General features: G+C 36.0%; 1 protein-coding gene across 1 annotated transcript in view; it reads left to right on the forward strand.

Annotated features, from left to right (window-relative positions):
* The first annotated feature begins 1,473 nt into the window (after positions 1-1,473).
* The window catches only part of CSRNP3 (cysteine and serine rich nuclear protein 3), a 210,654-nt gene continuing 199,404 nt past the window's right edge, over positions 1,474-12,723 (forward strand). The window contains exon 1 of the mRNA XM_015081058.3: positions 1,474-1,593. The gene's annotated coding sequence lies outside the window, so the exon portion shown is untranslated. The remainder of the gene's footprint in view (positions 1,594-12,723) is intronic.

Raw genomic sequence — 12,723 nt, forward strand, 5'->3', positions numbered from 1 at the left:
ATTCCTCCAGCATTTCCTAGCAATAGGAACATAGAGGCTTTGAACGCATTTTCCACAGTAGAGTAGTGTTAGGTGGGAATAAAGTATAGTGTAACCTTCTCTTTATTTCTAGTAGATCCCCCCAAATCTACTCGAAATAACTGCACACACAAAGTGAAATCAGTGCACTTCTATCTAAAGTCAGTTTCGGGTCAAGTTACCAGCCACTCCCCGCTAAAAAGACTGATACCCCAAACCCTTTCGGTACCCCCAACCCATTATTTCTGGATTACCAATGATTTGTTCCCATGCCAGTTACTCTCAGAGATAAAGAATACTTTCTTTCCACTTCTTTTCCTTTTTCCTCCGTCTGGTCTTATTTCCGTGAGGATACATTACTGATTTAAGAAATCGAATACCAAAACCTATAATATCTCAGGTAGACAATACATACCACGAGGTGGAGAAAACATCTATTGTTTAATTTATATCTCCCCAAGTAAACTTTTTCAGGCCAACTTTCCTAGCAGAAGCTCAATCAATAACACTTTTTATCTTAAGGAACCCTGGTTTATATTCTCTTGTATAAAATCTGTGTAGAGTTTCAATTCTTTGTTAGTCCCAACCTGACCTCTTTAAGGCTGTGGGTGAATTTGCTTTGTTGCCTGAAAGAATTCTAACTTGATGCTTTCCTCGGTTGTCCTTTTATACACATCATGCTCTTAGTTCAAAAGTGAAATGATTTTGCCGAAGGTTATGAGAATAAAATTGGAGTTCAATTAGTCACTTTGAGACAGGCAACTAAGTGGCTGATCCCTTTTTAATCTTTAACAAGCTCCATTATTCACAAAGGCAAATTGATGTCAGCTTTTAAGGAATCTAAAGTAATGCAAACCACATAACTTTGCAATATTTAAATATTTTAATTCTCAGGATGAAATATGTTTTTCATACTGATTAGACTCTGAAACTGGTTTTAAATGGAAACAGTGCCAGAGGTTGAAATGCAAATACATTTGCATTTATATCAGCCTAAAGGGTCTTGATTCATTTTAATTTTATCTCTTTGCAAACTACATATGCATAATGTTATCTCGATATTCAGTCTCAACCTCCTCTATCTACATATCAAAATGTACAACGAAGAGATCATTTTTCCCCCCAGAGAAAAATCAGTGGGAGCTGAAAAGATAGGCAATTTACCTAGGTTTTATCCTGAGTCTTTTGCTTTGATTTCAGGTGGTTGAGACACTGATTAACCCTATTTTCCTAAGTCCAAAGCAAGACATTTTACTTCGGCTGACTTCATCCGCAGATATATATATATTTTTTAATAGTTTGCAGCTATTCTTTGAAATATCTTTCATCTCTTTATTCCTTTCCTCTTCATATTCCTTTTCTCCACTCCCTTCCTCTCTCCCAGCTGCAAAGATTTGCCCTCTAAGAGAGTGGGGGTGGGAGGAAACCTGGGATGGAAGCAGAGCAGGAGCAGGAGCCTGAGAAGCCAGGATCTGGCTTTGTTATTGGTCGGCTGCTGCCTGATGGATCGACGAGGGAGGCGTGAACTCTTCAGTCTGTTCTGACGGAGCTGAAGTACAGAAACCATATTTACAGGTAAGAGCAAAAAAGGAAAAAAAAAATCTTTTTCTTCAAACTAGAATGCTTCTCAGTGCCTATTGAGACAATTTTATGATACGAACATTATTCTGCAGACATTTCCCGAAAGTGTGTCCCATTCATTGTTTAAGGGAGCTTTGGCTGAGCTGTTTCTTCTCTCTGCAACACCACTAGCTGATAAAAACCCCAGAGGCATGTCTTAACCCTGGATAACTTTCCAGGAAAGTGTTATTGAAGCGAAATTAATAGAGAAAATGAGTCACCGTGTGTCTTTTTTGCTTTATTCAAGTTTATGTGATTGGGAATGGAAGGAAGGATGAGGACAGCCCGGTAAATTCCACAGGTTCTGGGAAAATGGAGTTTTCTCTGAATATACGACATAAAATTTCATGTGGTGTCTTTCAATATTAACAATACAGTAAGTGGTCTAGGAAAATAATTTTTGCAGGTTGTAGACTCTTTAAGCACTACTTTAGAATGAATGATTTGTGTGCTTTTAAGCTCTTTTATTTAACTTACTCCTCTTGATAAATCTCGTGATTTTGAGTGGTTGTGTCATTTTATTTAGTAAATTGTAAGCTTATGTGATAAACAACTCTGTTTATCAACATGCATAGGGCCGTTTTCATTTTAAAAGCTCAGAAACCTGTTTCTGAAGGATTAAGCATTTCTGTAAAAAAATCGCATCTTAATAGGCAAATTTCATTGGCAGTTTCATTTATCAATCAGATATATCTAGATAAGGGTTCCTTTGCAGCATTTATATTGTTGGTGATATCACTAGGGCAGTCATTTTTTTTAACAGCTCAGAAGTTAAGATTTGCTTGTATCTCTTAATATTGCCTTTTATTTTCCCTTAGGGAAAATAAGCTAGAGTTCTAAATATGTAGACTAAATGACACACTTACAGTAAAAAGAAGAAAAATAATTTTACTACAAGTCATTTAATTTTATAGTTATTTTAATTCATAAATATGGGTCAATTAAGGGAGGGGGAACCTCATTAAAACTGAGTTTTTAAGAAATATTACTACTGACTTGGGCACATGGACAATTAATACTTGTTGATTATAATAAAATAAAAGTCTTTCACTGGTGTAAATGATGCATTCAAATATTTTTAAATACTTCCTTTGAATCACAAACTAATAGGGATGAATATATATAATATCTAAGAATTTCTTTATCTTGTTTTTGCTTTTTGTTTTCATTTGAGAATGGATTTTGTTTTTGAGTGAAAGACAAAAACATAACAGTTCTTGCAAAATTAAAAAAAAAGGAGAGGGAGAAAAATTACTGAATATTAGGAAAGATTACCTAAATGAATGGAGAACTATCTTAAATTTCCTAAACGTACTAAATAAAGCTGATAGTATGTTCACACACTTATGTCATATTGACCCAAGCAAATACACTTGCCTGGTTTGTTTTGAACTATTTCTGGATTTCAAACATCATTATAAGGTACTGTGATGTTGCCATGTTTCTAATTATTGATGGAATCTTCTGATCTTGGTTTTTAAAACAAAATGAAGGTAGAAATTAATCTATTCCTAGGTTGTAATTTAAGGTGATCTGTGAGACCGGACAGTCACCTCCCAAAACGTGTTAGAAAAAAATAAATCAAGGCAGTTATATTTTTTGGAAATTATAAATTCTGAGTAAAGCTACCTCCAGGAATGAAGGGGAATTGATGAAAATTAGAGAGCAGAGTTCCACATGGTTTTAAATTATTCTGTTTCCTTGGAAACCAGCTGCTGCAGATGCATTTTGCTTTCTTTGGCTAAAAATATCATCCTTTTAATAATCGCTAAGGGAAAGGTTCTGAATAAAACCAGAGTATATTGTTACTGCTTTTTATAATTTCCTTAATGGCTCACATATTTTGGATGAAAAGTAGATAAACCCTTTCTCAATCAGCATTTCCTATCATCCACTGGCAGACGTCTGCATGAGGCGTCTGCATGCGACGACTCCATGAGATAACTATGGTAGCTTTCACTGCAGAGACTACACGAAAAAGAGGGGCGGGGGCGGGGAGGCGGGTGTGTGTTGGGGGTGTGTGCGCGCGCGCGCGCGCTTGCTGGAGTGGAGGCAGGAGAGGAAAAAAAAAGCATGAAAGAAAACAGTTAAGGGCTTCCTGTCCAAGTGAAGGATGAAACAAGGCAAATGAAAACCATGTAAGGCTGTTCTGTGAGAAATGGCAAAAGCAAGACCATTTGTTTTTCCTTTAGAGCGTTTTTAAGATTCAAATATAGTTCTTTCTATGTTCTATGTTGTGTGTTCCCTTTGCATAATACTTTCCTTTTTCTCTTCATGTTCGTACTGGTTAGTAGCACACTGAATGAGACAATAAAATTAAGAAACATATTTTAATGCATCAGTCATTTTAATCATAAAAAGAAAAGCTTGAGATAAATGTTCAGGCTATGGATAGTGAACAGGATTAAATTCATATTTTGACAGATTAGGACATTTTTAAACTTAATGTCCATACTGTTACTCTAATGCTGTCATTTCCTTACCTTTGTAATCTAATATATACAAAATCTAATATATACAAAATAGATACAACAACCTACAGCTGTTTTAATATTATTAACATAATGTATTTGAAATTTAAAAGGAATTATTATAAATAGAAATATATTCTTTTTGTTTTATTTGAAGACTTTTGCTGTATTTGGAAATAAAATTTCATTCTGTGTGCCTTTTTTAAAAATAAGAAATAAAAACACAACTATCATCATATTTCACCCTAAGCAATTTCCTAAATTAAAACATTTTCAGAAATAAATATATAAATACAAATATTTTCATTATAAATTTTTTTCTCTCAGCTAATTGGTGAGAGAGAAAAATCATCATAAAGCTTTTCTATCTCTCCTATTATTCTGTTATAATTCAGGTGAGATTCCTAACTCTCTTTTCCCTCTCATTTAAATGTTTTTGACATATAATAGTTTATTTCCATTATTAACCTCAGTCTTTTAGATTTATTGTTAGCGATGTAGCAAATAAAGTGCCACATGCTTAAACTATATTTTAATATATTTAATATCTAGCCAATACATTACTTAAATTAATTTGGTATGTCAGAACATTATTTTTCAAAAAGAGTTAGGGTGATGGGAAGCACTTAGTTTTCATCAATTAACATGAGCAAAGCACTTCAATGGCAGCTCTTTCAGCATAAAGACAGATGACATTAAAGAACACACTAACAAATCAGATGGATTATGCAACCTGGGCAAATAACCCTTATTTTAGGCACGATCAAAATTAAGTGTGTGTCAGGTTCCTGAGAATAATGCATTGTACAGGCTGACTCTCGGCTGCAGATGATTTTAAAATACAGTTTGTTAGTAATGCCTCTTTACTGCTCGATGGTTCTTTATTTGCTAAAAGTAGCTTGCCAGATTCGTAGGTAAGTTTACATGGGTCTCTTAAGTCTCACAAAATGTATTCAGGAAAATGAAATATTAATAGCTTCCCCTATAATGTATGTAGGCAGACAACTTTACAACCATAATGGAAATATGCTAGTTTGGCAAATAACCCCACACTGCTGGGAATGGAAGGATGGGATTTAAAAGAAATGGAAATTACACTGGGGTAAGAAAGCTTGGGTCTGGTTTCACAATGTTCAGATTGTGCTATGTACCCAGGTAATTCAAGCAAATGAAAAATTGCCTTAGCATTTGTACTCTGGTAGGCCATAATTCAAAAATGTTATTGATCAGAAGTTATTTTTGACTTAGTACATATTTAATACTTGATAGTATAAGATAGGGCTTATATAGGTATAGAAAGGGGGTTGGTCCCAAACAGCATCATTACTCTTTAATTACCACTTTGTAAATCAAAAAGCAGGAAATGGATTTGATTCTCCAGTTAATGATCACAGTTGGATGTTTCACAGACTTGATGAATCAGTTGTCAGATCATTTGATTTCCCAATTGTTCAGATCTCAGCTGTTATAATAGACTAAATAGTTTGACCCCAAAATTGCTGAATGTGCATACTCTGAGAATACAGACTCAACATAACTTTTTAAGTATTCAGTTGAGGACCTTGATAAATGTCAATCCTAATTCTAAGAATAATATTTTAGCCAGAAAACCACTTGACAGGAGTGCAACCTTGCTATTCTTGCTAATCTCACGGCTAAGAAGTGAATAGAATTTACGTGATTTATTTCCAAAGTCTTTGTACTTTTAGTCAGATCAAGAGCTTAACACACTATCTTCTAATACAACAACAAAAGGTGATACACATATTTCTTTTTTCTTTTTATGTTTAAAAAAATGTTTGTTTATTTTTTCAATATATGAAGTTTATTGTCAAATTGGTTTCAAAAAAATGTTTATTTTTGAGAAAGAGAGTGGGGAGAGGGGCAGAGAAAGAGGGAGACCGAGAATCCCAAGCAGGCTCTGCCCATGAACCATGAGACCATGACCTGAGCCTAAATCAAGAGTGGGGTGCTTAACCAACTGGGCCACCCAGGCGCCCCAGTGCACACACATTTCTATGTTTCTCCTGATTCGCATGCCCATTTGTACAAAAACCACCAACTACCAGGGAAAAGTAGTAATTATGCCAATTTTTTGTATCTTCAAAGAATATTGACTATGAAGTCCTTTAGCAAATACTTATTGATTTTCATGTATTCCCTTTGAACATTTTAGTCTTCTGTTACCCTAGAAACATGGGACTGGCTTCTAGAGATGGTTTCTTCCTGGATTGTTCATTTTACCTATCTAGAAAGAAAGGCACAGAGAGGGATTCCCATGGTGATTTTTTAGTAAGAAACTGAGCATTTGCTTATGCAAAATAACAACAGCTAATCACTATGTGTTTGTATTCAATATTGGATATAATGCATTAAATACTGGATGCAATAAAAGGATGCTTTTAGGAGGACTTTGGAAGAGGGCAAAAAAGCATGGTGTGGCCAGAGTTTTACAGTTGCACAGAACTCTCCACTTTAGAACTGCCTCTGGTATCCTTTTACTTATGTCTTTGACTTACCCTCATAGTCTCCTTGACTTCTTGTGAGCTTGCTGTCAGGGTAAAAAATGAGTCTTAGTTTTGTTTTCTAGTAACTGTTGATACAGTTGGTTGCTGTCATGTTGTGGATATATCACAATATATTTAATGAATGAAACAAATAATTTCCCAAACAGGACTCCTGAATGCATTTACAAAGATTTCCTTTCCTATCCCGCGTTAGGCCAGCCGAGGAAAATCAATATCTGTCATCAGTCATTACCCAGGTGATACTGGGTGTGATGCTGTCAGCATATTAAGCCAGAAACACTCGAGAAAAGATTTTCAAACATTATACAAAAAATTATTCTTTTGCTTTCTCCAAATTCCTTTCTGGTAGCTCGTAAAACTCATACTTCAAGTTTTAGATTGTTTGCCCAATATGGTAACTAAATCAGCAAGGGGTCCCAAGTGAACTCTCCTGTGCTGTGCACCAAAGTCCTCTAGGGCTCAGTGTCACATGGGAAACTGAGCTTGGGGACTGCCATTTTAACCTTCTATATTCAGAAATCTCCATACAACTTACGTGCAGAGTCAATAAAAACAGCCCAGAATTACCTCAGGCTTGTCCCACCCTTCCTGCCCCAGCTTCTCAGTGTGGTCGTGACAGGCACTTTTTTGACTTCTCTATGAGCTTTCATTCAACTATGTTAACTATAATTCTTGGTGGCAGGCGTGTCCTTTGTCGACAACATCTAGTATAAACAATAGTATAATCGGTTGTTTGCTGGTTGAATAAGAATAATTGTGTCAGATAGTCATCTTGCCCTTGTCTTATACTCTCCCAGTGACAGAGGCCCCTTCCATTCTGAGGCAGTTCCTTCTTTCCAGGTGCTGCTCTGTTAATGCTTTTCAATGTAACAACGTCCATGTCACGTAAATGTTGTTAAGCCATGCAAAATTACATATTTGTACAAACTCCTTTGAGCTCTCCTACTTTGACAAGAGATTTCATCTGCATATACGTCACATCTCTTGACTCCCTGCACTGTGCTGTTTCATTATACCGTTGCTGTGTTTTGATACACACACAGAGAGATTATCACTTATTAAATGAATGGATTAGTTGTAAATTAACATTAATTATAGCATAATTAATTTTAACATAATTATATTTGTATTAATATAAAAGCATTAAATAATATCTGTGTAAGAAAATGTAGTAATATGCATTTTATTGCAATCTGAGTGCTCTCATACATATACTCTTAGTCAATTATTCTTCACTCTCTTGAGTTAAGTTGTTCAGCAATATTTTTCTTGTGCTCTGGGCGTACTTTTCTGCATTTATATTGTGTTCTGGTGAACAATTGTAAGCCATAATGCTTGGCAAATGACAATCCTGAATCAGCTACCAAGAAATCAAGGTTGCATGCTGAGAGTTCATATATCCATTTTAATATGTCTCAAGGTAAAGGTAGGCAGATAATATAGCACCAATGGAAGTCCCACAGTCTACCACAGCCAGGTAGAACTGACCAAAAGGAAAAAAAAGAATGTTATGCTCTGATGTGATGTCTGGGAGTCTGAAGAGAAAGAGTGATTCCTAATATACCATTACTGTGCACATTTATGTGGGAACTATACTGTGGTGTACATGTTTATGCTCTAAGTAAGTGATTTAATCAGCCAGTCAGCATGCCTGTTTCCAGAAATGCATACTTTGAGCTAATGGGGTATTTTAACTTTGGCTTGCCTATTATTATTTTTTTTTTAGGTAGTACAGCATAATAATTGATGGGATGCATAGTGGGCTTTGCAGTCAGGCAGACTGTAGTTCAGCTCTGAGCTATACCATCTTATTGCCTCTGTAATTTGGGCAACTGACTTAAGCTATCTGAGCCTCTGTTTCCCTTTCTGTGAAATTCAGTTGTCAACCTGGGTGATGCTGTAAAGATTGATAGACGTATACTGAACACTTCACTACAGAATTTGGAACATAGTATGGAATTGTGTGTAATTTTAGTTATTAATGTTATTGTTAGTCATCCTTTTCTGTTTACAAGCTGAATAGAAGTCAGGAATGGAAGAATGGAGCCAAATAATACCCAGGGTTTTTAATGGCTTCCTAAGTATTATTCTTCATTTAAAGGATTAAAAAACCCACACAATTCCGCTAGATTGGCAAGTTTTTCCACTTTTCCATATTAACTGAAATGAAATCATTGGACATCAGCTAGTTAAGTTAGTATTGTATGAGATGGTGTTTTTCTATGTTTTCATAATTGTGAAAACAAATCCTAGAATCATTAATGAATAGCAATGATAGGACTTTCAAAATATCAAACCAGTAAGGCATTTTTCGAAGTTCTGAGTTACTGAATATTCCATGAAAAAATATTCTTTTCTTCTAAGTGTACTTCTTTATTTTGACAGAAAGAGAATGTACAAGTGGGGGAGGGGCAGAGAGAGAGGGAGACAGAGAATCCCAAGCAGGCTGCACACTATCAGTGCAGAGCTCCACGTGGAGCTTGAACCCACGAACGGCAACATTGTGACCTGAGCTGAAGTCAGATGCTCAACTGACGGAGCCACCACCCAGGTGCCCCTCCCAATATTCTATGCTTACATAAATTTGTAAGAATCTGGACAAAATTTAAACAATACCAATTTCTGGATAGCCTTTATTAATGCGCAGTGAGGTTCTCCAAAAAGAGTATAAGAATTTTTAAGACTTATTTGATCATAAATTCCCTTTCCAACACAAAACTTCATCCACTAAAATGTTATGGATCAAGTTTGGTATATGCTACATTAATCATTTTTAAGACAGATGTACGTCTATAATCTCTTCAAGAATCTCTAACTTGAAGGCTAAAATATGGTATATATTTTAATAATTTTTTCAATATGAGAATAGTTCCAGTTTTCCAATACAAAAATACTTCTAAAAGTACTCCATGAATTACATATTCTTCATAAAAGTAATGTATTCAAATTTTATATTCTTTTTTCCACCTATGCCTTGTGTTTAAATTTTTTACAAAGTAGTATGTGTACTGATGTTTCAAAATATTTACTGTCACAAAGGAGCATTATGTCCAATATACATAAGAAATGTACATTCTAAGCTTCATGTTGCTCAGTGATAACAAGGAAACAATAATACGTGTATCAGAATCATTATAAATGCAAATAAGTAACACATTCACAGAATTTAGTTTCTGGCACCAACTAAGGACTCGACAACATTATTATGATCTATTTATTTAAAAGAAAAGCAATTTATTAATCAAGAAAAAATAGGACAATTATGAAGAAATCTCAAAGAATTCTGATTTAAATTCTAAGAAGGCACTTAGGTGTCTAAAGTGTTCATGACCAATTTCTTCTCTAAAGGTAATGTAAAAATACCAAAAATCACAAACCAGAGTGTGCTTCTTATAGCTATAATAAAATGTCTGTAAACACAAACAATGTATATACTTTACTGGGAAAAAGAATGTTAAGTAACTTAGACAAATACGCACAACACAAACACACAGAAACCCATTGAAAATGGGAAGAAATGGAAAAAGGTAGTTCTAACTCACACAGATATTTGGGGAAAACCAATTTCAAGCAGTAAGATGCCATCAACAGACCAGAAAGAGTATGGTAATGAAAAATATGGTGCCCAAGTGTCCAATGCCTAAGTTTGAGTGCTGCTTCTACGACTAATTAGCTCTCCAACCTTTGCCTAGTCACCTCCTTTCTCTATGCTTTAGTTTTTCTTTGGAAAATGTTAATAATAATGCCTATTTCATATGTGTGCAAGGAAGATTAAATGAGATTATATATATTGTATTAATTTTTTGTTGCTGTGTAACAAATTACCACAAATTTAGCAACTTAAAACCATGCCCATTTATTAGAATATAGGTCAGAAGCCCTGCACTGTGTGGCTGAGTTCTTTGCTTAGGATCTCACTCTGTGGAAACCAAGGTGTCAGTTTGGCTGCGTTCTTGTCTGGTAATTGGGGGGGCAGGGGGCGGTGGGGAATCTACCTCCCAGCTCATTCTTTTTGGCAGAATTCAGCTTCTTGTGGTTATAGGACTGTTTCCCTGTTTTCTGCTTGCTGTGGCTGAAGCTGCTCCCAGCTCCTAGAGGCTGCACACAATCTATGTCACAGGACCCCTGTCTTCAAATCAGCTACAGAGAATCTCTTGCTTTGACTCCTTCTCACCTTAATTTCTCACCTCTAGATTTAAAGGATTCATGTGATCAGGTCAGGCCCACCTAGATAATCTCTTATCAGGTCACTGATATGGAACCTTAATTACATATGCAAAATCCCTTTACCTTATAATGTGAACATAGTCACAGGAGTGATATCTCCCCATATTTGCAATCCTGGGGGTATACAAGGCGTGCACACTAGGGGAATAGAGATGCCACCTTAGAATCCAGTGTAATACATATGTAAAATGCTAAAATAGTGCCTGGCATGTGGTAAACACTAAAGGTTTGAGCTCTTATTCTTAAGGAGCATCTGAAAAACTCACAGAAATTTTTAAAAATAGCAATGCCACAGTTATGGCAATGGTGTGGTAAAATGATATCCCAACGCACCATTAAAGAAACAAACTGGTAGAACCTTTCTGCCAGGTGATTTGGCAATGTGTATTGAAAGCTCAGGACTTCCACTTCCAGGACTTTATCCTAAAGATATAATCAGAGATATACACAAAGGTATGTGAAAGAAATGTTAATTGTACTTGATTTATAATAATAGACACTTGGGGCGCCTGGGTGGCTCAGTCGGTTAAGCATCCAACTTCGGCTCAGGTCATGATCTCACAGTTCGTGAGTTCGAGCCCCGCGTCGGGCTCTGTGCTGACAGCTCAGAGCCTGGAGCCTGCTTCACATTCTGTGTCTCCCTCTCTCTCTGCCCCTTCCCTGCTCATGCTGTGTCTCTCTCTGTCTCAAAAATAAATTAACATTAAAAAAAAAATTAAAAAAAAATAGACACTTAAAAGGAAACCAAGCACCTTCCTTTAGAGTTTTAGTTAACTATTATGACATAGGTATTAAATGAAATGCTATGTAGCCTGAAGCACAAAAATAAAAATAAAATAAAACAAAAACACACAGTTCTTGAAAAATATTGAATGAGAAGGAACATCCTCATATTATAAGTGGAGAAATTATAGGTTACAAAAGTGTATATATGGTGTTACTCAACTCATACTCTTTCCTGGAGTTTTAAGTGACCTTTTGGCAAGACATGGTCACTTGACAAGGGAGGGAATATACCCTGACCAGTCTCCTCAGATTGTTGTAGGTAAGACTAGGCTTCTAGAGACTTCTTGGGGAGACCCAGCATCCTTCCTAGAGTGTGAATTAGGCTTTTGGCAAGACAGGGTCACTTGATGAGGAATGGACCACCCTGACAGTGTCTGGCCATGCCCAACTATCAGAACCACAAGAGCATCCTCAAGAGAAGACTTAGCATCCTCTCCTCTCAATTTTGTGTGTGTGTGTGTGTGTGCGCGCGCGCGCGCGTGCGTCTGTGCTGTCGACATTCATTCAATGACTCAAAATGCAAATAGTATGGTCTAGTCCTTCATTCCTGATGTATCACCCTGCTTTATATTAAACTGGCTAAATTACCCTCTCAGCAAAGATTTTAGAGAAGGGCTTTGGTTTTGTTTCAGCTATAATGAAAGACATCTGCAATACATAATACATAGCAATGGAGGATATAGAAGTTAACAAATATTAGGAAAGCACATATAGGGCACATTCTAACACTACACAACAGCTACTAACCCTGCTTTACAGGTGGGAAAATGTTGGCTCACAGAAATTAAGTAACTTGCTGAAAAATTCCTATTTAGGAAATGGTGACACCAAATTTTAAAGCAACGGGCTTCCCTCGTTTCATCATACCATGATTCCTAATGGTTCCTAGGACTCTCAGTTTTTAAAAATATCCTCTGGAAATTTAAATGATTAGCCTAATGTAAATCCTCTGCAGTACATTTCACTGTTTCCCTGTACCTGAAGGCAAATTAGTGGTTAACAGTAACAACACACAGATTGCTTTTTTCTCCTAAGCTTTTTCCAGCTCCAGCCTCTCAGATCTTAATTTCAAA

The sequence above is a fragment of the Acinonyx jubatus genome, chromosome C1 (assembly GCF_027475565.1).
Source record: "Acinonyx jubatus isolate Ajub_Pintada_27869175 chromosome C1, VMU_Ajub_asm_v1.0, whole genome shotgun sequence".
In the NCBI taxonomy this organism is placed as follows: Eukaryota; Metazoa; Chordata; class Mammalia; order Carnivora; family Felidae; genus Acinonyx; species Acinonyx jubatus.